Source organism: Oryzias latipes, chromosome 23 (assembly GCF_002234675.1).
Source record: "Oryzias latipes chromosome 23, ASM223467v1".
In the NCBI taxonomy this organism is placed as follows: domain Eukaryota; kingdom Metazoa; phylum Chordata; class Actinopteri; order Beloniformes; family Adrianichthyidae; genus Oryzias; species Oryzias latipes.
In genome coordinates, this window is record NC_019881.2 from 21,117,660 (window position 1) to 21,144,465 (window position 26,806).

At 39.8% G+C, this 26,806-nt stretch overlaps 1 protein-coding gene across 1 annotated transcript in view; it reads right to left on the reverse strand.

Annotated features, from left to right (window-relative positions):
- The window catches only part of LOC101167917 (plexin-B2), a 168,912-nt gene that overhangs the window by 120,767 nt on the left and 21,339 nt on the right, over positions 1 to 26,806 (reverse strand). Inside the window, exon 2 of the mRNA XM_004083283.4 lies at positions 90 to 149. The gene's annotated coding sequence lies outside the window, so the exon portion shown is untranslated. The remainder of the gene's footprint in view (positions 1 to 89; positions 150 to 26,806) is intronic.

A 26,806-nucleotide genomic window follows, 5' to 3' on the forward strand; every position in this document is an offset into this window, starting at 1 on the left:
GAGTACCGGTTCACTGTTCACCATCTGACCTTCTTCAGAATGTGTGTTAACCCGCCACAAACGGATGTACGACAGGAAGGTCCTCTTACCTCTTCAGTGTGTCTTCAGTGTCGGGCCTGTCGAACTCCGATGACATAAAACCTCACTCCCTAAAATGAACACAAAAGTTACCATTTTAGATTTTTTTCACATTTATTTCTAGGTTTCTAAACAAATCTATACGTTAAAGGCTAACATTAATGACTTGATGCATTTTATTAGGTGGTAATGAAGTTATTTCCTCTAAAACAAAGCTAACTAGAACTTTTTTATGACCGTCAAGACTATAAATTTTTTCCAAAATTCACTTCACATCTTAATAAGACTATGATCTGATTCATCTTTCCCTTAAAAAACAGTTCAATATCTGACATATTGAAATATGTTTTCACACATTGATGTGATTTACAGCCTCTGCAGGTAAAATCCACAGGTGAACTCTCCTTAAACCCTGAATTCTACCGCAAAGGCTCAACATGAACTTCCTTCACCACAGAGAGTATTTGTGATATTGATGTAACAAGAAAAATAAGTACATTTTAAAATGAAATGAATGCTGCTCAATTTACTAAAGAACTAAACCAGACAGAGCAGTAAAACTGAAGTCTTAAAGTTAAGCTTCAAAGTGAACTTGTGACCTTTTAACCTTGATTTAAAAGTCCGAAATGTCTTTATTACCTATTTCAAGCGTGTTTTGCACCTTATTATCGCTACACAAATGCCTCCAGCTTTAAAAGTTTAGCTTAGATTTTTTTTTCCTGATAGCAAAAATGACGGGAAAATTTGATGAACTCTTTCACAAAGTCTGCACTGGTCAGACGTATTAATTTTTCCAGCCTCTGATCGTCTCTTTTCTTTAATTTATACATGTGTTTTAACTCTACTATCCAGATTTTTTCATTTTTAGCGATTAAACCTTCTCAAAGATTTTAATATGGTGCAATTTGGTGCATTCTGGTGACATCACTTATTTATACACTTTTCAATGACTAAAAATAGAGCATATCAAACTTAAATCTGCTCTAGTCTGTTTCAGATGTTTTGAAGAGAGCACTGCAGTGTAGTAGTTAACACTAGTTAAGAAGTTTTCATGCTGCTTCTAATCACTGCTATTTCACATTTGTTCCTAATCAATAGTTAAGAACTTTTATTGACTTTTTTGCCCTGACTGCCTTAAGGTTCTGCTTTTTGTTATTGTTGCAAAGTTACATTTACTTTTTAGTTACTTTAGTTACCTAATTAAATTAAATAATTGAAAAATTAAATACAATTAAATTACTGAGATCATTCAGCTAACTAGAAATACTTACTGCTTACAGTGTTGTAAAGAAAAACAAAATTAAGTAGTTTGACCTTATACTCCATTTGAGTCTGAGATTCAGGTATTTTGAGTTGCCTTTGATTCTTTGACATTCAGCTTAAAGCTTAGTGCATACAGTTTCATCTTCAATGCATTCATTAAATATCTTGCTGTCCATAGTACTAATTCCACCCGTCACTCCATCTAACATATTCCTATCTATTCCTGCCATGTCTTCCACATCTCTGACATGCTTCAGTCTCTCTTCAATGACGGTGTTGGATTTATGATCATCGCGGTGAAAAACCACCAGGGGGCGCGCTGATATGTGTGTCAGTTTAAATATATCTGCCTAAAATGTAATAATAACCCACTGGCTTGTTCCTTCGTTGTTGCTGTTTAACATTGTTTAGTATTGAATTGTTACATTCAATAAAGTTTGAAAAAAAAATGAGTGAGCGCGTGCCGCGTGGTGCTCGGCAGTGACAGCCGCGCGGCGCAGGCGGGAGAGGAGGAGAAGAGTGAGAAAAGGTTTCCCATAGAAACCCTTGAAGTCTGAACACAGGACTAGCAGAAAAAGTGAATTATAAAGACGAGGTAAATCTACACGTTTTCGCAAAATATACTTTATTGCAAAAGGTGAAAAATGTATTAATTGTTAGATATTTTAGTGGCCCGAGCGGACAAGTAAAAAATAAAGTCTTGTGGTCCGTACTGCTCGAAAAACAGGACCGGGCCAGCGGACAAATGGCTATGTCGAGCCCTGATTCTAAGTGGTGAAGTATTATTATTAACGTTTTTAACCAAAATAAAACTGGGAAGTTTTAGTACAATGGCAGGAGTTCATTAGAAATTCACCTGTGAGATGTGGGCGGGACCTTTGGCGCATGGCAACCCCGTCCCCCCTTCCTATCACCCATAACTGGGAGCTCTGGTTACTCCCCGACCTAAAATTAGCGGTGTTTGCCGTACCGTTTAGATCCAGATTCCAGCTCAGGGGAGGAAAACAAAGACGCCCCCCTGGATCCATTTGTCTGACAGTGGATGCATCAGCAGGTGGCCCCGCCCAGCGTATTTTTCTAATATGGTCATTTTTAAACAACATTTTTCCGTCTGCTCTTGATTCACATCAATTTGAATAAAGGAATACTCAGAAGCGCAATTTGCGCTTAATTTTCCTAAATTATCAAAAACCAAAAAAAAAAGCCACAAAACCATGTTAAAAAATTAAAAACACTATTTCCACCAGAGTGGGTCTTTAACAAGGTCATGTTTTTCCTTCAAAGAGGAAACGATGGATGTTGGAATGATCAAAAACTTGTAGATTTTTAATATTAGACCTGGGAGGTTGACTCAGTATTTGGTCATGTGACCCATCGGTTTGTTTGGAACCCCCTTTTAGCTTCTGGTGGACGGGCGCCAATCAAACCAGTTTCATCACATCCCCTTCTTTCTGAAAACAAACATTTCTGTCACAAACCGCCTCCGAGCTGTTTCGGACACGCCCCCTTTTAAAGCTCAGGATTGGACAGCCACATGTCAATTATGTAAATCTTTACTAACAAACACACACGCAATTGACAGAGTGCAAGCGTGTGTTTTTAGTGGCGAACACCATCTGTAATGGTTTGGTCTGATACCACAAATAAATGACGGTCATTTTTTCAGGGGGTGGAGTCAGACCTTAAACTCCACCTCCTTATGATGCAGATGAGACCATTTTAAAAACAACATTCAAGTATTCCACTATATAACTATTGCAATAAAAAGACAGCCGTAGGAAGAAAAAAATATTTGTCATTCATACAAATACACACAGAAATACTTGTACCCACAGAAAAATACACAATCAAAAGAATTTTTTGTCATGCAAAGTTACAAATAATACCAAAAAAAGTAAACTATGGACATGCAACAATTAACATCCACATCAAGGGAGTTTTTTCACAAGTAGTATCAACACTTCATGTTTATAGGATATATTTTCTCTGTACATTTTTGCTTTGTTAACTAAAGATAAAGGTGGCGCACAAAGTGCTCATGGCTGCTGGGTGTGGTTGCATGAAGTCAAAGCGATGACTAACGCTTTTCTTGAGGGAATTACAGGAGAAATTCCAGCACAGACGCCGTCAGGATTAATTTGCTTCTTCTGCTCTCACGTCATTTTCTGAAAGATCAAGCAAACGCAGAAAAATCTCCACCCGGAGGATTTCTGGTAAAACGTTGAGGCGGTTTTTGATGGAAGTTGAAGCGGTTCGGTAAACCAAAACCAAATCAAATCAAACTTTATTTATAAAAAAGTGCTTCTCATACATTGCACAACTCAAAGCGATTCAACATTCAGAGCAAAAAAAACAAAACTAAAAAAACACACAATGTCCAGGATATTATTTTCTTAAATAATTTTTGTATAACGCTGCAGAAAATAAATATTTAGGTCCAACAATCAAACAAAAAAATTGTAACAAACAAACAAGAACGTTCTTATTGTTCTTTCATGCGTTGGTCACCTGTATTAATGTCACCTGTTTGAACTAGTCATCAGTATAAAAGACACCTGTCCACGCCCTTCTGCTGCGTTCAAGCCACCACTTCCAATGAAAATGGCAAAAGACGATGACAGAGGGACTAAAACACGACTTGCCTTTGATTTCTTGTCAACATTCTGCTCACATCTTGTGTTTACTGCCTTCAAATACCAAACAACTGCTATCATAAAAATATGATTGCATCTCCTCTAAAGTTCATGCCTCACTACTTTGATATGGAGGTGTACTTGGGGGTGTGACCAGTGCCCTTGATGTAAACAAATCAGCGCTTTCCAGCTTGGTCTCTCACACTGAAAACCAAATCCATTGAATGGAGGAGGTCCGCCTGGATTCTGGGCTGCACCTCTCCTGCAGTATCAATGCCTGCATCAACTGACAGAAAGAGACGGGAAACCTGAGCTCATAAGATCCGGAAAAGGAATAAAAAACTAACCCTCGGCGATACAAGGTGGACGTAGAGAAAGATTTGACAGCAAACTAGGAGTTGGGTGAACTTTAAACACACACCACAGATGGAGAAGAAGCACAGAGAACAGTGATGAGGTTTGCAGGTTGATGCGTATTTGCTGGCGCGGTTTGTCATGATAGTTTATGACACTTTTAGTCTTCTAAAATCAACTCAAAAGTCGCACGCAGAGACGCTCGCACACTGCAAGGAGGGCAGCTGGAAATCAGTTTTGCCGGCTGTTTTTTTACCTGAGGAACGGCGGCTAATAGAGCAGAGAGGCAGCGGTGTCGCTTCAGCTTTGACCGACTCACACGGAGCCGCCGCCGCCGCCGCCTCGTTGAACAGCAGGAGGCGCGGCGAGCGGCTGGCTGCTGGAGTTAGAGCGGCATCACAGGGTGCAAGTAATGATGAAACATTAGGAAACCACACTGTATGCTAAACTGCTGTTCCACCTCACATCAGGCTGAGCCGCCAGCAGACGGCCAGACGGGTTTTCTCACAACCAAAACGAAGTTAATCCCATTTTCATCATCATTTACACTAATCAGAGGCACACATGAATAAGAATGTCTCTCTTTAGGGATAATGAAGGCTGTGACACTTGGATGGTTTTGAACTCTCCGCCACGTATGTGAGACTAAATTGAAGCTCATTTCATGAATCTCTGTTATTTTGACCTGAACGGTTTTTGTGTGTCTGCTGCTGCATTCCGCTGCGCTTCACGCCAATAAATTGCAAACCCTTCGCAATATGCTATTCTAGCAAAGCATTTATAATAAGTTTGAAAACTTTAATCTTTTTATGATAACATTTATAAAACAGATGGCACTGGAGATTTTTCTCCAAAATTCTCTGTGCTCCATTAGCAATTAGTAGCCGGTAGAGACTTTTCTATAAGTCAATGTTTATCTAGGTTTGATTCCCAGAATTCCTTCACCTTGGCCCCCCGTTTTCTAATCCTGCCAGGAGGACACTGAGGCATAAAGAGTCTCCAGTGTGTCCAGGATCTGCCTCCCGTCTGCTGGACATCCCTACGATCTCTAATCAGGAAAATGGCCAGGTGAGGTTCTCGCAGCATTTCTGACTCATCTCTGAGCTGACGTGGGAGATTCATGGCTGAGGTCAACTTTGTTCCCTCTCTCCAAGCAATAATCCTCAGAGAGAAATTCATTTCCGCAGCTCCAATACAGAATCTTATCCGAGGAATGGAAGAGGAAATGTCTCGGCTCCCTCTTCACTGACGCACAAAGTCCTCCTAAAAGTAGAAGGTCCACCTGTCAGATGCTCAGGTGATGAGCATGTTTGTCCATTTCCTCAGTAAAAGCTGAGGAAATGTTTTCCAAGCTTTTTCCAAAGTTACTTTGGCAACATTTAGCAAGACAAAAAAAAAAATACTTCCATGTTTTTATTTTCAAACAGATACGGGCAAAAACGAAAACAAAAAAATTAGAGCCTGATCTTTTGAAACTAAAATGAAAGAATAAAAGTCAAAACTACTCAGAAAATGAATCAAAGATCCACTTTGGGATATAGCAAAACCTACATTAGCATTAAACAAAACTAGACGGAGTAATAAACCACTGAATTGATGAGGGTTTCAAGTTTAGAAAATAAAAATGCAGTTTAAAATTCCAAGAATTTTTCTTTTGCACCTCATCTTTTATTTCCCAACAATCCAACCTTTCAGTTTAATCCAGTCGGATTCTCTGACCTAAAAGGGATCCAGAACATCTTTATCCCAAACAGAGAGACATTCCTGCTACTGAACAGTGAAGTTTTCCAGATTCCTTGGATTTCTTCAAGTGTAAATGAAATCTGTGTCCAAACAAACAAGTCAACTAGAATGAATGTCAAACACATTCACATGCTAGTTTCCTAAAGTTTAGCCCACTGTTGTTTTTCTACATCCAAAGAATCCAAAGGGAACATTCTTAGAAGGTTCTAGAACACTGGATGGTCACATGACTTTGCTAAATTTCTAAAAGTCTTTCCACACATTGGACTGGAATGATGGACTGATGCGTTTTTGCTGACATCACATGTGTGTAATCTGCTGGGATTGGTCGTTTTTACGTTACAGTCAAATTAATCTACTGTACCTCAAACCAAATGGTATTTTCCAACATTGATATAATCCATTTTATTCTGAAATGATTTATAATGGAATAGGTCAATTCCAACAACAATTAAGAACTTGCCTCAGACAGATCAATCTGGTTGGATCGTAGGAATCGATTTATCAAGTAATTGCTATTAAAAAAAGGTTTTTAATGTTAATGTTAGGTTGTACACACTTTTGATGTACGGGTGATGCTCCAGTCATTAGTAAGTTGTAAGCACTGGCTCCTTACTGACTGTGCACGGGTGTGCACGTGATACGTAAATCCCTGTTGGACACTTGTAGGATGTCCACACTCTGTCCAATTTCCTAATGAAGCGTTTGCTGCAGCTGCACTGATGCATTCTGGGTCGCATCAAAGCAGAACTCCATCAGTGAGACTCAGCTGCAGAAATGTTTCTGTCAGCCAATAATTACCTCTTTCCGCTATTATCTGCAGTCACTGATGTTATTGTGCATTCCTACAAGTGTTCCAGGCTTAGAGTGTAGAAACGCTTTTGGGTAAATGAGATCTGTGTTGTACAAAGCAACAGTTGGTAAACAAGCGCAGTTTACAAAACTATGAAAGGGTTAAACTGACTGTTGGGTTTCAAAGTCTTTCTGTTCCTTTCATCCCTCACTGAGGCTCACCTTTGCGGATGGCGTTCAAACCGCGTGGTTAATCCACTGTGGCATGAGAAAGGCTTTACACAGACACACACATGCACACACAAAAGGCGCGCACACACAGGTCTGCGCCTGCAGTGGAAGGCTCGCAGACATGGGATTTCCTTCCACATCCAATTGAGACCAAAGAAACTGGGTGAGAAGAGTGTGGAGATAAGCTGCAAGCGCACACAGCACTCCCACTCAAACATCTGTGCAAACATCACACACACACAGCAGTGGTCAACAAGCGCACAACCACCCTCCACAAAGAGACATCAGCAGTACACACAACGACCACCCCCCCACCCACCGGCAGACTCACACGTGCGTTTTTGTTGGAGTTAACAGACAGGAATTTGGCGTAATTACAGTGTGGAGTCTGAGCAGCATCCGATTAGCATCCACAGGTTTTTATGAGCCGCCTTTGAAGCGCCTCCACCTGCTACCGAACGCCCGACTGCACACACAGGAACGTAAATGTGATGCCTCGTTTTACAATCAATACTATTTTCCAAAGACGAATGCGTTCGAGGACGCCAACAGCTCGTGGTTTTTCTGAAAACAGGCGGATGATAAATGTAGGCGTCATAAAAATAAGAAACCTAAGGGTGTCAGGGGCCACCAATTCATCCCCATACTGCAAACCGCTTTTCCCAGCAACCCTCACCTCAGTTGTCTGCCTTGGTAATCTTTTCACGCTGCACTTTGCAGCAGATAGAAGAATATAGAAATGTCTGGCACTGCATAATGGACAGAAACGCTTTGTGTGTTTTTCTGGAGTTTAATAAACCAAAAATGCTCTTTGCTGGTTTATGTCAAAACGATAATCCCTCTGTGTCCATAAATAGGCGGAATATAGCTTTACATATTTTCAATTTATACATACAAAACGTTTATGCAAACAAGGTCCCTCTGGAACAATGCCTTTGCTCCTTCTGTTCCCAGTAGCCACTTTCAGGACATCCTTTCACAGCGTGGGCCTCTTCTAATCTGGTGTTACAGCTTTGCTAAGCCCACTTCTGAGCGGGGTTCTGTTCGGTTGGAGATAGATGTCGATTTCAACGAGCAAAAGCATCTTCTCAAGCAGATAAAACTGATTTTTCTTTCATGGTATTCTAACCGGCACCAGAGGCAAAGCAGGCAAAGCACATTGGAGCCAGTTATGATTATAGAAAGAACAGCGGATGATGGAAATCCGGCACACCGGAAGGATAGAGCGGGCCGGGCTCCGCTTTAGGCTGGGAGGAACCACCTACGCAAAGGCCAAATATTCATCCAACTGGTTAACGAAACATGTGATGGACAGATGCCTTCAGACCAGGACATAAACTAAAAAAAAAAAAAGCAAAATAGACTAAATTTGATAAACAGAAAATGTTGAATTTACACACTAAAGACTCTCTGATGAAAGACATGAACATGTTCATGTGGAATATTTCTGATAATGGAGGACATGCAATCGATGGTTCCACGTAGCGATGAGACAAAAAGCTTTTGACGGTAGCTCCTCCCACATGTGACAGGACTTTATGGACAAATTTACAGACAAACGTTGAGCAGCGAATATTTGAATCAAAGGACACAAATTTACTTTGTGTCATTAGAGCTACAGTTACTAACCTTTCTTTTCCATCTTATAACAGATGTTAGGCAAGTTTGTTTTCATCTGCTTCCTGGTCCCCAACATTTGTCTGTCAAACTTTGTCAAGTTCTCTTCCTGTTGTGTCTTTACTGTCTATTTCTTTTAGTACATCTTCTATTAAGTCAGGTCAATAACAATTAGTTGAAGAGAACCCACAGTGGGAGATGCGTGTCATGTGGACTAAACATTCGCTAAACCTCGTTTTTTCTTACAGCACTTTAAACAAAAGCTGAATAAATTAATGTGACACTTTTATTTAACTACAAAGAACAAAACCGTGTAAAATACAAAAAATATCAGGCTTTTATGTTTTAATGTCTTATAGACGTTGTTGCTTAAAATAAAAAGGGTCAGTAAGAGAAAAAAAACGGTTCTATTAAAAATACATTTTCTTGTGTAGCTTGCAATGCCAAATGAATCCTAAATAACTAGATTGTATCCATTTAGGTTAAAGAATTGGACTTTATTGTGTTGCCACAAAGTTAGTTTTATGTATTGATTCGTGGATCATGTATCAAATCATGTGAGCGGGAAAAATATACAACGCTAATTTACTAATCTAGTTTTGGGTTTGTTTGTTTGCTGGTTGGGTTGGGGAGTTCAGGCTGGGCTTCAGAACCCTACAGAAGACATCAGATAATTGTCTCAGTGTTTACATGTTAACTGCCCCAACTTTGTCTGATGTGTCAAGGCCTTAAAGCACTTCAAACATCTCCCTGGTCCCCCAACTTCTGTAATGTCCGACTTATTTCTTTCGTCTTACAGCTCTTTCAGGGATTTTGTCTTTGATTTATTTGTTTCATATCCTCTTATCGCTGCAGTTCATTTGTCTTGGTACAGATGTTCCTGTACTTTTGTTCTGTCTGTCTCTTTCCCGTCCACTTCGAGTCCATCCAGCCACGGCAGATAATCACCCCACTGACTCTATATGAGAACCAGACTTAAGTGACCCGTTCTTCCTCCAATTCCAAACAGGAAGTTGTGCCTGTTGGACCCAACATCCAGCATTCAAAACTGACAAATTTCGTGTAGCCTGCTTTCAAGTGGAAGGGATGTAGACTTCCAACAAGCTGACTCCTGATTGGTGAACAGTGGCTCCCAAAGAAGTGACGATTCAAACTGATGTGTACCAATTAGTGCTTACCGACAACATCTGGTTCCAATATGGCAGCGTCTGTATCGCACTCACTCAGTCCAGTTTTCAGATGCAGTTGACAGGTCACCCTGACAATGACTGGTTCCTACTAGAGGTTTCTTCCAAAATGTTCTATTTAGAGGGGGTTTTCCTCCCTATTGTTGCCTCTTGCTTGTCCAATGAAAGGATTAAATGGAAAACCCTTGATTTATTGGTCACTTGTAGAGGCAATTTAAAACTATAGACTGAATTAGAGTGAAAAGGATCATAAATACTGAAGCTCTGATGTTTTTTGCACTTTAAGACAAACTCATTTGTGAATAGTTGCCTTGAGTTGAATCTATGGATCGGACCAGTCTGGTGTGAACACGTCTTCCAAAAAGTTCCAGCTTTTTTTTCTTTTCCCGCCTTTGGGTTTGCGAGGCTGACTTATCTTTGAGGACAGACTTAAAGCGATTGTGGAGGTTGGCTAGGAAAACCTGCATTCATGTGTCGCATTGCGCCCTTTACTCGCTTGCCTCACACATGAACATGCCATGTGTGCTGTTCCCAACTTACATTTATTTGTCGCTTTGTTTTCAAAAACTTTCAGATTTCTATACAATTCTTTAGTCTCTTTTTAGTTTTTCCTTTAAGTATTCATGATCCATTTCTGTTCTGCAAAATTCTCATAACAGGATTTTGGATGTGTTTATTTGTTTTTTATTGTAGCTTCTTGAGATTGTCTTGTTTGTAAATCTGAGCTTTTTATACAAAAATGAAAATAAAATTAATTCGACTTAAAGGGTGTATTTGTAGTCATTTTAATTAAAACCATCATTGTGGCACTTCGAGCCTGCCTGGTGAGTCGGATTGAGGGTTTTACTTGGGATTAGAAAAATCTGTTTTTTTTTTTTTTTTTAATCACAATAAAATCCTAACTATTAACCATTTAGTCAACCTCTTTTTAGTTTACATTTCTTTTAGTGGCATCACTTTCTGTGAGCCAGGCTTTGTTTTCTCAGGTTTCCCTTATAAAAACATTTAATCCAAGAAAAAAATAATCTTGAAATTGAATCTTAAAACCTTTTCTGATGTTGACAACATAAATAAAAGAGGAATTGTGCGTCTTTTCCACGTTTCCGCCTCCCAAAGCCAAACGTTGTTTGGGTAAATGAGGACTTGAAGGGGATTACTGATGGTTAGGAAACACGATACAGACCTCTGCACTTTATGTGCCCGTCAGGCGCGAGGGCTCGAGTTCACATGAAGACAAAGAGGAGCGAACGAGCAATAAACAAATGTGATTACCCCATCTCAGATCTTTCCAGCAGGCCATATTGATTCTCTGCTGCGCTCGAAAGTTGCTGTTCGGAGAGATGGATGATAAAGACAAATGGAGAAAGAAAGAATCCTTTAAAATGATGCCGTCTGTGATTTTTTTAATCTATTTAGATTTATTTGAATTAAGAGTTTAATAGAGCAAATAGAGAATCGCTGGATCTGAATATTACAGAATCATTGCTTGAATTTTACATAACTAATTCACTGATTTACCAAACTATAATGTTTTTTAACAACTCGTTTTGGCAATAAAAGATTTTTTACATGCATGTAACCAGAGAATTAACCTTAAAATGGTAGAACTTATAAAAGAATGTGAATTCATACATTGAAAACTAACAAAGTTATTTTTTGCCTTTAAAATACAAGAAATTATATTGAAAGAAATCTATAGTTATGAAAGCAGTCTAACATTATTTAATCAATCAATGTTGGGTTTGATTGATAGGTTTTTAATTTCAAGTGGGAGCAGAGGATGACATTTCCACTTCCTTTGGGATAACTAGATTATCTATTTATCTAGAAGCCCTTTGAATAAATCAAGCAGACAGGAAGTCAACAAAAAACAAGGAGGTTAAATTATTTAATAAGTTACAGATAGAGTGGAAGTGAGCTGCTTTTATATCAAGCCCCCCCTCCCCTTATTCCCAAATTCAAAACCCCAAATGTTGCAGTTTCTCAAATGACCACTGGGGGCTGGTTTCAAAATTTCCCTCTACATCTTAAACATATCTACAGTACAGTGCAATACACTCAATTCAACGTGCAAACTATATAAATAAGCACGAAATAAATAAGCCAGATGTAATCAACAATTGGAGAATACTATAAAAATAAATCACATGACAAAGACCAACGAAGACACGAGTCCAGAACAGAGCCTTCTAAAATGTCTGTATTCTTAGAGAAAACTCAAAGGCGTCCAGGATCCAGAAAACCCCCAGACTGGTCAGTTTTCATTCTCCAGATGAGCAATAAGAACATCGTGTCAATGATAAGCAATCAACCAAGGGATTTTCCTTTATTTCAACAAACAAACCTGAAAGGACTTCACTAACAGTGACGTACAATCCTCTCCAAAGGGAAGAACAAGGAAAAAGCAATTCTCTTTTATCCATGAAAGCACAAAACGTTTATCCAGAGACGACGCAGGTGAAGCTCAGTACATGTTCAACATTTATCTGGACTGTGAGATAGAAAAAAAGTTGTGATCATCAGACTTTCTGAAAGTGCGTTATTGACAAAAAAAGGACGTCAGAACGTTTCTGCAGGTGTTGTTTCCCGTTTGCAGTGACACAAAACGTCGTTCCTAACATAGACGCACAGAGATCGGTGGGATCGAGCACGACTGTGCGTGAAGAAGAGAGACTCTTGATATCGAAAACTGATGAAACCGGCTCGGGAAATTACAGAGCAAAGAGCAAGTTTGCAAACGTCTGCGACTCTACAGTGAAGTTACAGAAAACCCAGGCTGCACAACTGCCATTTTCAAGACTAAAATAAAACAAAACATGACAAAAATAAATGTCTTATTCACTAATACCAACAACTACATAAATGACGGCAGCAACTTTACAGCATCCAATAAAGATTAGCGATCTTCATCAATGTGCTCTGACTTTTAAAACCATTCCGTCATAAAAACATAAATTACCTTCATTCTTTCAGAAGCAGGAGGAACTCGACAGAGAGCTGCCAACCGTCTGCACAGCAGCACATCTTCACAAAACCAACTTATCTGGGAGACAAATGCTATCGGCGAGGAGTCACAAGGCTTTCTGGGAGTCAAACCCCCAACCCAGAATAAAGATAAAGCAGTAAGAGAATGTGCACCCCCCTCACAGTCGAGGAAATCTTTCCAAAGATGCAGCTACTGGCATTTCTTTATTTTAATTCAAAATAAGATAACTTCAGAATATTGAATATTTTAATGAAGAACTTTAGTTTTTGTTATTTTGTTGTTTCATTGTGCCTCTCCTTGCATCGAGGGATTATAATACCGAATAGTTTTTTTTTTTTTTTTTATGCATCTACATGATGCAAATCTTCTTCAAAAGCTGCCGTTTTATCCCCCTCTGGATAAATAAAGTTGTTTAAAATCAAAAGTTCAATTCATGAGTTTTCCACACTTGACTAGAGAGGAAACAGTCCCTCGTAAACGAATAAATAACTAAACGAATAAATAAATAAACTAGATGTATTCAGTGGTTGGGGAATAGTATAAAAAGAATTAGCATTGCGTGACAAAAACTATCAAACAGGAGAATTTAGATTGCTCTGGCAGTCGACTAGAGCAAAGCTTGGTTTAGTAATAGCCACTGGTGAAATAAACTAATCCAGACTTAATAAGAAAGCCTTCATACCTGCGGGAGTCGTCTTCTCTAAACTGCAGCTTTATGCCTCATCGTATCTGCTTTCCTCAGAGTCTTAAGACACCGCCAAAGTGTCGTTTCTCTCTCTCTGTTTGTGATTGATTTATATTTCCATAAAACCCTAAAATCCCCCCATATAAAAATCAGGAAGTGACCGATCCGCAGTCGTAGTCTGGTTCCCCAGATGACGGGACGAATGCATATGCATCCAAGCAATCAGTGAGTCGGCACATTTCCATAATGAGGTTCAGGAGGTGAAACAAAGATCTATCCGCCAGCTCTTCTTCTCCCCTTGTTCCTCTGCTGGTGGTCTTATTAAATCCTCTCCATCTGCACGACCTCATCTTTCCTCTGGCCAATCAAGAACTCATTAGGCTGCTGGAAGTCGGACAAGCAGCACATTCCAGCTATAATCCATCTATCAGGCTGTCAGTCACTCCTCTGAACTGATTTCTTTAATATTAAAAAGCTATTTTTGATCTCCTGGGAATCCTGATAAAAGCCTGTAGAAAAGGTGTGAGCTTACTCAGAGCCAATTATGAATCTGCCTCTGGGGGGCCAAATATTAATATCCATGTATATATTTCTTTAGACTGCTACCTGTCAGCCGTGCAGTGGGTTTTTCCTGAACATTGCCCAGGCTCATGAGGGAATAAAAGGCTTCAAAAGAGCAAAAACTGGCTTTCACTTTCTTGTTTTTATCAGAAACACCACGGGAATCTGCCCAAAGCTCAGCTTTGTGCAGAATGTTAATTTTACGACTGAGCAATTTACAGACCGGCAGACAGGGGCGGGTCATATTTCATTAATGCCCGTCATCTATATTTTAAGGGGGCAATAACAAAGATTTCTGCTTTGCCCCAGAGCAGAGAAATGACCACAATATATCTGCTGAGCTTGATGGGACTGTGGATCAATATCAGAGACTCGACCATTACTCCGTCTCTGAGATAAGGTTTTTGGCTTCCAACTCTCAGCCATTCTGAGCCGTATGGAGAAAAAAATGAAATAAAATGTGCTGGTCTTCAGGGAAACTTTCCAAACTCGCCAACTTTTTGACAGACGGGAGCTGCAGGGAACACTTTAAAACATTTGGAGACCTCGAGGTGTTAGACAAACAAAATACGATCAGAAATTTCCAGAAAGAAACAAGGAAGTTTTGTTTTTGAGCCGGTAACGTCTGCCTTTTTCAGGCTTTACAAGAGATTAACTTAAACACTTGAAGGAATTAAACTTATTCTGTGTTCAATAACTACAGCATTTGCATGTGGAAAAACCTTAAAGAATTTAGATTTTTATTTTAATTATATAAGAAATGATGTAAGATTTCGTGAAAGTTGTACAAGTCCATTTAGCTAAAACAAGATCAGCAAATGCCAATGAAAGAGGAACACTGTTAAATCCCAAATGGAAATTTGATTCTCTGGTTCATGTGATAATTCTGAGGGTCTTTACCACTGACTGAATCTGAGAACTAAACAGAGTGAGTGTGACGTCACACACTGAAAATGCTTTACTTCCACCTCCAAACAAATACGGCGCCGGTAAGAAGGGATTGGTCCTAGTTGGAACTCTAACTTCCGGTTCCGGCTATTAACGTCTGGGCGCCATTTTGTTGTCTACAGCCAGGTCCTCTTGAATTAAATGCCATTAAAAATAATTTAGAAGGTGCATTAATGGTCGTTTTTTTGTGCTCTACAGACCATCTTTGAAACCTTGGATTTAGCAACTGAGGCATTGCTCGGTCCAGTTATCCTCGTTGACTGGATATGAGAACAAGACCACCAAAGTATGGAGTCATCCAAAGAAAATGACGGACTCCTGGCTCCAAAAAAAGTCCAATTCATTTTGTGATACAGATGCTGCCATGTTAGAGCCAGATGTGGTCAGTAAGCAGTGACTGGTCCAAGTCGGTATAAGTCAACGTTTGTATGAATGGTGCATTTGGTCTTTGCTGATAGAAGTGAAAGACTTGAAAAGAAGTTCTCAATTTAAGGAGTTCATGTCAAACTGCCCATAGATGAAGGGTTTCAGACCCGGATATCGACTTCTGCCATGCGAGTCAAACTTCCAAATTTCATCTAAACTTCCTAAATTGTGTAATAAATTAAAGATTCTTAATTTGCAGGTTTATTTAGTCTTACCACACACTGTCAGCAGACTTCGACAACAGAAATCCCTTCACCATTCCAAACCAAAAATAGGCTGTTCTTCTGTAAAGATGAAAAAAAAACTGCTGCACTTTTGAGCCTTTGCCATTTCTTCAATGACTACACTAAAAAGGCAGCAGAGACACTATAAAGACAGCTGCATTGTGAGAAAAAAAATACAATACCAATTAAGCCAGGCAGTCACCCATTGCTTCACAGCTTAACACCAAATGCTCTGGAGCTTAATGCAGCTAATTCAATGAATCATGTTTGACAGGACGTGTCTCTTTCTTCACACAAACCGCGGTTCTTAAACAATAACGACTTCTTCTCGTGTCTCCGGAGTAAGATCACAGAAGCACTTCTTTTCCCCACAAAAAAGCTGACATGTTGGAGATGGATGTGATAAGGACGTGCAGTGAGGTCTGCTGGGATCAATCACTGTCAAAACTCCTCATAGCCACTCAGGCGCCTGTTCTCAGGGGTTTCGGAGATCACAGTCATCTAGGGACTGAGGAGGAACTTTATAGCCTCTTCCGGAGACAGTTTCTGTTCGGATGCTATAGGTTTCCAGAAATGTTCTCAAAAAGTAGTTAGAGAATTGACAGAAACTCTTAAACTATAAGTCAAAAGAAAAAGCCAAGGACGCCACTGCTTTGGCTGAGGCTACAGAGTAGGAATGAGGTCACGAAGGCTGGTAGATAAGATGAACTGAGGTTCAGGCAATCAAAGTCTGCAACTGCGGCTGCGAAGGCGATTCAGCAACTGAAGACACAATACTTGAAACTCACACAGATTCCTTAAGGCTGTTCCACACCGGGACAACCCAGTTGTCCCAGTTGTCCTCTGTTGAAAAAGGCATTAGTTAGGGCATGCTGGGAAATGTTGCCATTTCTATTGTTGCCTCGACAATCAGTACTCTTATTAAAAAACTAAAGACAGAAGCGGACCATGGACAGACGCCATTAAAGAACTTTGAATGCTGAAAATACAGCAGGAAGTGGGCAGGGCATAGTCAAACTACGAAAGATTTTGAAAAAAATGCCCAAATGGGCACGAGAAAAAAGAAATTACAATTTTAGTTGAAGCCACCTGCAAATCAAAGTAAATGTCCCTAACAACACAAACTCTATAGCGGCAAAAGCTTATGCAGATGACTTTTTTAAAATGTAACCTATGTCTGTTGGCAAAAGACTGAAGAACACTAAGCAGAATCCTCTTTGCAGTTAACGTTAAATAACACATGACCCTTTAGCACCTGGGATGGCACCGGCGACACCTAAACAATACACACTCTTTGATATACCATAATAACTCAACCATCCATTTGATTTACTTGAATCAGCTTATTTTGATGAAACGTTCACGCCCGGTTCGAAAATGTGTGTTTAAGGATCGGCTTCCGATGAAAAGTCTATAAAAAGCGCATATATGTACATTTCAGGCTTCCGCGTTCTAAGTACAAAACATATGACCATTGAATGCGCGTTGCAAGTTAAGCCCGTTGAGCTTTGACCAATCAGATTTGGTAGTAACAATGTGGTAGCGTCTCTGTAATTCACAGAAGTGCCAACCGTTTAAAAACTGATCAATGAATCATTGCGGTTTGTGTCCAGCTGGGACACAAAGTATTTCATATATTGGGTGTATTTGGGTGTCCGAGGGTGTATGTAGCATTAGGCAGAGAAAGTGACTTTTCATATCAGCTTTCCTAATATAAAGTTTTGCATATGAGCGCAAAGCCACTTTTCCCCACGTCAGAATCTGCTGGGATTACATTCATTTCGTAAATGGTTGTAAAGTTAGAGTAGTTGAATATAAACACTAGAGCTGAAGCCTCAGCGTACAATAAAGACAACCACAAAACAAAAATAAAATCATTTTACCAAATGATCTATTCACTTCCTGTATGTGTGCATGTAGTTACCATAGAGTATGACCTTCAGAGAAAGCAGAAACATTCATTTCAGAGCAAACACAGAAAGGTTTAATACCAGAAAAAAAAAGCTCTTCAGAATTTGGTGGAAGTTCCTGGAAATCATCTCATTAAGCCTTAGCTGGTTTTTGAGTCATTTTCTGCAGAGCTCCAGCAGCAGATTTAAGTGCCTTTTCTCCCAGTTTGGCGCAGCTATCGGGGAAAGATAAGAGGAGCACCTCTTTGGGACTAAGGGAATAACCTCCAGTTCTTTTTTGATGAATGAAGGTCAGTAGATAAGTCGGGACCACTGCAGAAAACCGCATTTCAGATGAGAACAAGCTGGTGTTTGGGTCTGCGGGAGGATAAAGCAGACCTTCGGTCTAAGGCGATTACCCCAAGACACACGCATGTTAAAACCGAAATACAAAAGAAATCTGAACGGCAGAATCGGTCACAGTTGGTTCGAGAAAATGCTGAGGAGGAAAGAATTTGAGTTTAAAAGTGGGAAACGGGTTTCTGGACCGGCTTTGGTTTTAATCGTCCTCTCCATCAGGATGAGCTTCCTGCAAACTGCTGACTGGATGTCAACAGAGGTGAAACCCTCGAGCTAAGGTCTCTGTTCCAACCGATCACCGTCACCCAACCAAAGGCTGACCTGTAGGGAACCAGGATCTCAGGCCGAATTGACAAAACATTTACTTCTCAGCTTGTTTCCATTTTTTATTTAATCATTCAGACTTCGACATCCACCAGTCTGTGGCCTTCAGCTCGTTCTCAGATATGCATACATGTCAGGGAGAGCAGAAATGCATCATGAGCTCTCCAAAAGCCAAATTGAAAGGAAAGACTTTAAAAGTGCAATCGAATGCCTGAGGGAACCCTTCTGCTTTATTCGCTGATAACAGTTTTGGAGAAGCAGCAGAAAGAGCAGAGAACCTCAAGAACCTGCAGCAGAGAGAACATGAACCCAAGATTATCGCCCGTTTATGCAGAAGTTTCCAACACATCTCCTGGAGGATTCGATGTCTTTAGGGCTTTGGCTTTAACAGTTTTGGATGAAAAACAAGCCGAATCAAGTGTCAACCCGACACATCAAATGCAGAAACCGCTCACCTGGAATCTGGGGTAAACCCACTTATTACAGATGTGTTTATGTAACTTAACTCCAGGGCATTTAAGCTACCTGAATACCTGAGCTGTAGCGCAGTGGTCCTTCGCCTTTTGTGAACACATTTTTTTTGTTTTTAAAAAAATTTTTGGTAGAGAGACGTATTTTTTTTTGTTGCTTTTTTTTAACAAAAATATTTCGATAGTGATCAGATCTTTTGTTTTCAGTCTATAATTCTGTACTTATTTTTCTATGAAGGTTTGAACTTTGAGAGTTTGAAAAAGAGAAAAAAAAAGTCTGAAAATGGGAAAACAATTTCATGATGAACATTGACTGAATCCATCCAACCAATCTAAAACAAAATTCAATAGATTCACCAGTTGAAATTACTGGATATATCAGAATATATATAGGCAGCAGTTAAATCAACTGGGTTAACCCTTTAAACACCAGGGAGGTTGCTGGCAACACCAGAATAACAAACGCTCTTTGAACTACCGTAACTAATCAACTACTAATACGATCATTAGCTGCGTTTACACGGACAAAAGTAATCGGAAAGGAAAATGTGTCATGTAAACACGCCGTTCAGAAATTTCTGCCCCGATCAGACTCATTTGGATCAAAATTTCTTTACGATCGCGATAGGTGGGATATGCAGATAGTTGATCCGATTGTTGTTCATGTAAACGTCCAGACCCTGCGTGATCCGGGCTCGGATGCCGTGTCTCTGAGCAGAGGAAGCCGGACTTATAGCTTTGTGTTTGAGGGGAAGGGGGAATGCTTTATTACGTTTGCGCTGTGTGCTGGAGGCTTCGGACTGCGATCCATCCCGCAGCTCTCGGTGAACGAGCTGCCGAATTCAGAAGAACCGTGTCTCCCGGTAGAACTGTCTCTCCAAGCAGAGCACACGCTGGCTTTGGGGCGGTGTGTGAGCTTTTCAAAGCAGAAATGCCGCATAGTCCTTAGAAAAATCACATGGATTTGTGTTTCCAGTCGTGTCCCGACAAAATAAAGGCTGATGTTATTCCCACATATTTACATGCAGCCAGAATGCAGATTGCAGCATTTCCTGCATGGATTTTATGTTCAAACAACAAGGCTAATGTTGTTAGCGCGTGTTAGCCCACTCCTAACCCTGGCTTCTTCTGGCTCCGTTCTTCCACAAAAGACCACACGGATTATAAATAAATGAAAGTGTGACCATGTAAACGTTTGTTATAGTCGGGAAAAGTTTTTCTGGGCCCATGTAAACGGTTGAATTCTAATCTGATTTTTAATCCGATCAAAACATTTTGCACATGTGACCACGGCTATTGTGTATTAGCCGATTATGATGCATACTAAAAAGCCTTTTCACGTTGGACTTGTGGCATCGTGCATTATCTTTACGTTAGTAAGCGGCGCAAAGCTGCTTTTCTCAGCTTCAGATCCGTTTACTTTGTAAACGGTTAAAGAGTTCAAAGAACGTCAACACCGGAGCTAAAGCTCTGATGTTAAAATAGAAACAATTCAGTTGGAAAAAACATTGTTTTAAACAGTATCTAATGCACTGTGGGACTGTTAAAGAGATCTGGGAGCATTTTCTACTTTTCTTTAGAGAAGTGGTAGCCCAAATCGCTGCAGCAGCGAAATGTTAGTTTTTTTTAAAAAGTCTTAAGGTTTAAAGTGTTGATCTTGTAACTTTAGGAGGAAACGGCGCCACTTAAAGAGGATCTGAGTCATAGACATGGTCCTTTTTTTATGTTTTATCATTTCTATATTTTGACTATTTGAATACTATGCACAGCTTTAATTATACCCAAATGTTGGTAATTATCTTCTGGGAGGGGCTCTCCAAACGAGGCAGAGTAAGTTCTGCGCCCTTCAAGGCGTCCTGATGAAGACAAAACTCCGGAGGTTAATAGGAAATTTGCCTGAATCACTCCTCAAGGTTAATGGGGATTTTCTGTTCGGGGCGTCGAAAAGTGAAAGCAGAAATTGGCAAATTTGCTCCAGAGGAAATTACAGTTCTGGAGGCGCTGAACCGAAGCATTTTAATATTACCTGAGAAGAAGCGTTGGAAGCAATTTAACAACAAACAATGGAGAGAAAAGCTCCTCGTCTGCTCAGTTCTCACTGAACTCGATGATTGATCTGAACAGAAAACCTTCAGCACATTCTTTTACAATCCAACTATAAAACGGCTGTCATTGTAGGTCTCTACCAAAAATGTGAAGAAAATAGGAACGCAAATGCATAGTTTAATAGATAAAAAGGTACACCATGAGACATTTTTCCATTATAAAAGTTACAAACTTAAATTCTATCTTAAAAATATGAGAGCTCCTGATTTTATCACCGGATAAAAGCTAATTAGTAATGATTTTCATCGCGACTTTGTTGGATTAAGAATAAAATTAGACACACTATGCAGAAACAAACTGTCTGTGGATCTGTGAAAGTTTTAGAGTCTTCCTTTTTCCACTTCTGAATCATTTTGCTGCTGATGAGGATGATGGAAATACAGAATAGAGGTCTGACTTGGCTCGTGTTTCGGGTATTGGCAGTGGATCCGTCCGTTGTTCGGTTACAGAGAGAGGAGTGAGAGGAACAGGCGTCCGCACCTGCAATTTCATTTTCAATACACGCCAATTTTCTGTCCGGCGTAGCGGATCGTTCTGTCTGAGCTGCGTTTGAGAGTCGCGGTGAGTCGGAGTCAGAACAAAAACAGGAAACTGGAGGAAAAGGCGAGACGCGGGAGCAGGTGAAGGAATGAAAATGAAAAAGACAGACGAGAAATCAGAAAGGCTGAGAATGAGCACGCTCTGTGGAATGAAGGTCTCCAATTACAGCGAGATGCATACCAGTCGAACCACTTTTAGGGCTCTTCAATGTTCGTTTGGAATCATTTCTGCTTTATTTATACATTTGAAGGATATATGCTGAAAAATGAGGAGATTCTTCAACCAGGAAGTAAATTATGGAAAACCAACAGCTTCACAGTGAATCAAAGATCATTTATTCCAGGGGTGCCCACACTTTTTTGGCATGTGAGCTCCAAAAGATCTACCAATATTATATATAAAAATAAACAATACATTATAAAAATCATATTTTAAAATGTTCATATTAATGTACAGACTTGTGAAAAGCAGGTTTTAAAGTGAGTCAGACAAATGTAGCTGTAGAATATGTACGATAACATGATAAAAAAGTCAAAGGCTTGTTGAATTTGACCCACGTCTTCGTAGTGTGCCAACAGCGGAACTGTTCCGTCTGTTCGGGGTTCTTTTTGAGTATCTGACCTCAGGCCAGTCGAGAAAAAATAAAGCACGCTAGCAGCAAGGAGTCTGACGCTTAACGCTCACAACTTTCTGAGATTTAGGAGAAAGAAAATCTCCACGTCTGCTGGCTGAACTCAGTTTAGTGGGAACACACACGTATGTGCAGTGACGCATGTTAAAGGAGATTTCATCAGCCGCTCTGCATCTTGTTCAAGTGACGCACTTCATGCCAAGCCTGATGATTGGCTGAAAGCAATACCCTTTAGAAATATCACAATCAATGTACTGGACACTCTTGATTGATTCCAAGAAATTACCTCACAAACCAATAAACAAGCCACAAATAAATAATAACCAGAGATGAGGAGTTAGATTAACTAATTCTTCTTTAACAGTCCCGGTACATTGCCTGTCTGTACTGGGATAGGATCCTTGAGGTTTCTTCTATACCCCGGAAATTTGGGTTTTTGTTTTTCAGGGGTTTTTTTTTTTTACCAAGAAGGAGGTTCTAAGGGCACGGATGCCCAGTTTAGCTTATTCTGTGTAGTATAGTTTACAAATTATCCATTGTGTACCAGTGTGAAGCCCAATGAGACAACTGTGTTGTCTTTATAAATATAAATAAAATTAAATGACAGTTATACAGTAACCCAAGCGTAACGTCGTAGCACTTGTATGAGTTCTGCAGTCTACAACAAATGTGAAGCTTTTCCTGCTTTTTCCTGCCATCTGCCATTGGTAAACGTGTCCAAACCATTTTGTGCTATGAACCATTTTGAGTCAGAATACAACGTTTCAACAACTTCCACCAAATGATGGCGTTGGTGGCGCTGCAGGAGGCAGAGGAAATGGTGAGGGGCACTCATTACTCGTTAACCAACACGTTTCATGCGGTTGGTTTCAGGTCCAAAGTGTCCTTTAGGAAGATTTGGGAAAAACCTTTAAATAAATCCCAACTCCTCAAGGATGAAGGTCAACGTATAACTTATGTGGATCTGTGGAAACTGGAGTTGTGCTTGATTAAGTCCTTCTGAAATAACCCTGAAAACAGCCCCCCCCCACGCCACTCTGTGCCACACAAGCGCACATTAATGAGACGCACATTTCATGAACCATGTTTGCCTCCTGTGGTGACTCACACATGCTCCTCCTCATCTTCATCCTTGCTGAGATGTTGATCCCTCACAAATTTCCATTTCAGAAATGTAACACGACCTTGAACTAAAAACCACTGATGAACCTTTCAACTCTTTGATTTAGTGCAGAATTCATAAAATGCAGCTAAACACAATAAAAAAGTACAATTTCACAAATCCAAAACAAAATCAGACACAGTTATGGTTTGTAAACTTGTTTAAACAGCGTTCATAGGGATGGGAGGTGTGTGATTTTTTTTTTAGCTTAACCACAAAAATTCACTTTTTAACTATTTGTATTGACAGCCCAGACAGGGTCACCAACTTCCTGCAAAATGTGTGATTCCCATTTGATTTTTTATTTGTGTTTGGACATTAAAATGGACTATAGTTTGGGTAAAAGACTGAAAGTTGTTAAATATGTCAAAGATATTAAAAATGTGTAGAGAAATAACTACCTGGTCCAGAATTTTACTACACCAATTCTCACAAATTTGTTTGATCAGCACTTAAATAATTGTTTTTACTTGAAAATAAATGATTTTTTTTTCATTTAAACATAAGAAAAACTAAAAGTACAGACATGTCCAAAGTCCGGCCCGTGGGGAAAATACGGTAAACATTAAAATTTCCAGGCTCCCGTCATAAAATCAATATGTGGCTCCCAACACTTTCTACAAACTGTACGTCTGATTATAGGATTGTGACTGGCTAAATTACATTTTAAGCCATTTTAAACCTGAGGCAACAACATCAGTAAACCCTTCTGTGACACTTTGGCTAGTCTCTAAAATACCCAAGTAAAATTTAAAAAAAAAGAAAAATTGACGGTGAGGGATGCCACTTTCAGAACAAGTTGAAATGCAAAACAACTATTTACAGAAAATGCCAATGGCTGTTCTCAAGAGTTTGATATCAAGAGGCACTACAAGACAAGTCATGCTAACTATACCAAGCTAACTAGGAAAGAATGGAACATGGTCTTTAAATATGAAATATTCAAGGTAACCCTAGCTGGTTTTATGTTTTATGTGCAGTAACATTTCTATTAAATTTGCATTTAATCATATTATAAGGGTCACACATTTTGACCTCATCAAATCTGAAAACTTTGTAAAAAGCTTGGACACCCCTGCAGTAGTTATACCTTAACATATTTAACAATAATACAATATTTTTATGTAAAATTTACAAAACATGCCGCTATTATATAAATGTTCATGTTTTACAGTAGTTTTTGCACAAACATCAGCAAATGTTTAATTTACTTTAAAAAATAATTCCCATTTAATAATGAATGGCATCTATGCTTTTCTTTTCTTGCTGGCCTCAAATTATATTTTAAGGAACTGAATACGTTGTGGTGACGGTTTATGAATGATCGAAACCTTCCAGACATTGGGGGGGGGGGGGGGGGGTCTCAGGTTTCAACATCAATGAAAACAATATTCCGTGTCAAACATCAGTGAAGCTCGTCCGTGCCTCTACGGGATCATTTCTAATCGGTTGAGCGGCTTTTCCATCACCTGGTAATGGCACCACTCAACGAAAGAGTGATGAAATCGGCGTAAAATACTCTGTTCCAAACAAAAGCATCACAGTTCAAACCAGCCTGTTTGCACCAAACAATCTATCAGAATTATTCAAACGGGTTTAGGTTCCACAACCGTGAAATCAAAAGAGGAAAAACTAAACAACAGAAACAGGCCAATGGGGTTTTTTTGACCGGACGGAATTTGGGAAAACTGTGGAATGATGCCTGTTTTCCATCCCATGGGGCAGTTCTTTGCACGACCCTTAATGCAACACTGACACGACGTCCTCACATTCCAGCGTAATCAGAGAAATGTAAACACTTGGCAGTCTGCGTGTCTGTCTGTGTGAGCCCATCCTTTTAACCCCCCCCCCCCCCCCCCCATCTCTTTTGAGCACAACATTAAGCTCCGCCGAGAACGTAAGCCGGGTGTTTTTATCAGAGCAGACGCAAACAATTGACCTGGAACAAGACAGACGCCATCGGCTAATGCGCCGAGTCAACACCGCTGATGAGGGCTCTTCGTCTTAATTAATTCAGTATTCGTCCTGAAGTTTGACTGCTCCTTTACATACTGAATCTTAGAGAGTTTATTAGTGGGGAGGGCCACTTCATCATTCTGTGGATGATAGGATGAAGCCTCAGAGGGAGCAGAAAATTCTCAAGAAGAGGGGAAAAAAAGTGAAAGGAAAACGAAACGAAAAGCTCCAATTTCAGTCAGTACAAACTCCTAATACCATTATTATTCATCCGAGCAGAGTCTCACCAAAACAAACATGACAAAAGCAGCTCATTACAACAAGACAGCAGAAAGTAAATAATCCAAAAAGATGGTGTGAAGAGGTGGAGACTTATTCCAGAAATGCGTACCTCCAGGAAAAGCTGACTTGTGAGGAATCCCAACAGGAAATGGCATCAAAACCACAAGGACTTCCAGCCCGTGATCGAAACCAGTTACATAAACGCATCCTTTCCCCCACACTGTTGATCTGTCAGCAGAAACTCATCCCAAGAGATGGTCTTCACATGTTTTAGAGTATCTTCAACTGTGAAACTAAAAGCAGGCGGGTTTAAGGAAGATTTTGCCAGAAGAGTTTGATGGAAAAAACACATTCAGCACATTTTTTTCTCATTAAGAAAAGGCGGAAGAATGTCCTCCATTAAATGCACTGAAATGCAGTTCACTAAAACACGAAGCAGCAAACTACCATCCACTCAAAAATTGTGTAAACAAAATGACAACACGTCTTGTGCGCAATGAGTCACACTAAAAGAATGTTTACGAATAATCAAAAGCAGTAAATAACTTAGCCACAGGAAGTCCAACGCAATCCATCATTTTAATCCTTCCTTCAAAATACATTCACTTACTGCAGCTCCCGCTAAGACACTTAAGCACCGATTCACTTTCAATGGGCACTAAACTAATACCATTACGAGAACAGATAACATGCACCCCTATAGTCTGCTTTAAATGGCCAGGAGCCTGCTGAAAAAAAACATCCTTGAAGAAGTTTGTAACAAATTTGAGTTTCATTCATGAAATAAGTTGGATTTTGCGTCCACAAAAAAGTAAACTGCATCCACTGCTTCCTGTTACAAATATCGTTTGGGTCAAAAATAACAACTCCGTTAACCTTCAAAAGCAGAAACAAACTACTTAAAATAATTCATGGTGTTGCCCCTTTAAGCAGCACATATCTTACAAACCAGGTTGAGCATATTCACTCCTAAGGGCTTGCTAGGCAGTCGGTCTAGTCTCAAGATGTTTGACTTCAGACTGTGAGGGCCAGTTTCCTATAGGTTTTCCAGCCAACTTGCTATTGTGCCACAAGGTGATCCAGGTGATTAGATGAAGGTAGGGTTGAATGTTGGCCCTCTACCAATTAGCCATTGTATTTTGTAGGCCCAGAGACCCAGAGTCCCACAGCCCTATTCCAACCTCTAATTATTCAGGCAATTCTTAACCCTTTAACACTGGAACTCTAGCTACAGTGCCGACATTCTTTTGACTACTGTAACTCTTCAACTATTGACTCAATTTACTTCATTCCAGCAGATTCTGAAGCTGAGAAAAGCAGCCTTACACTGACACGCAACACTTTGAGGTAAACTGTTG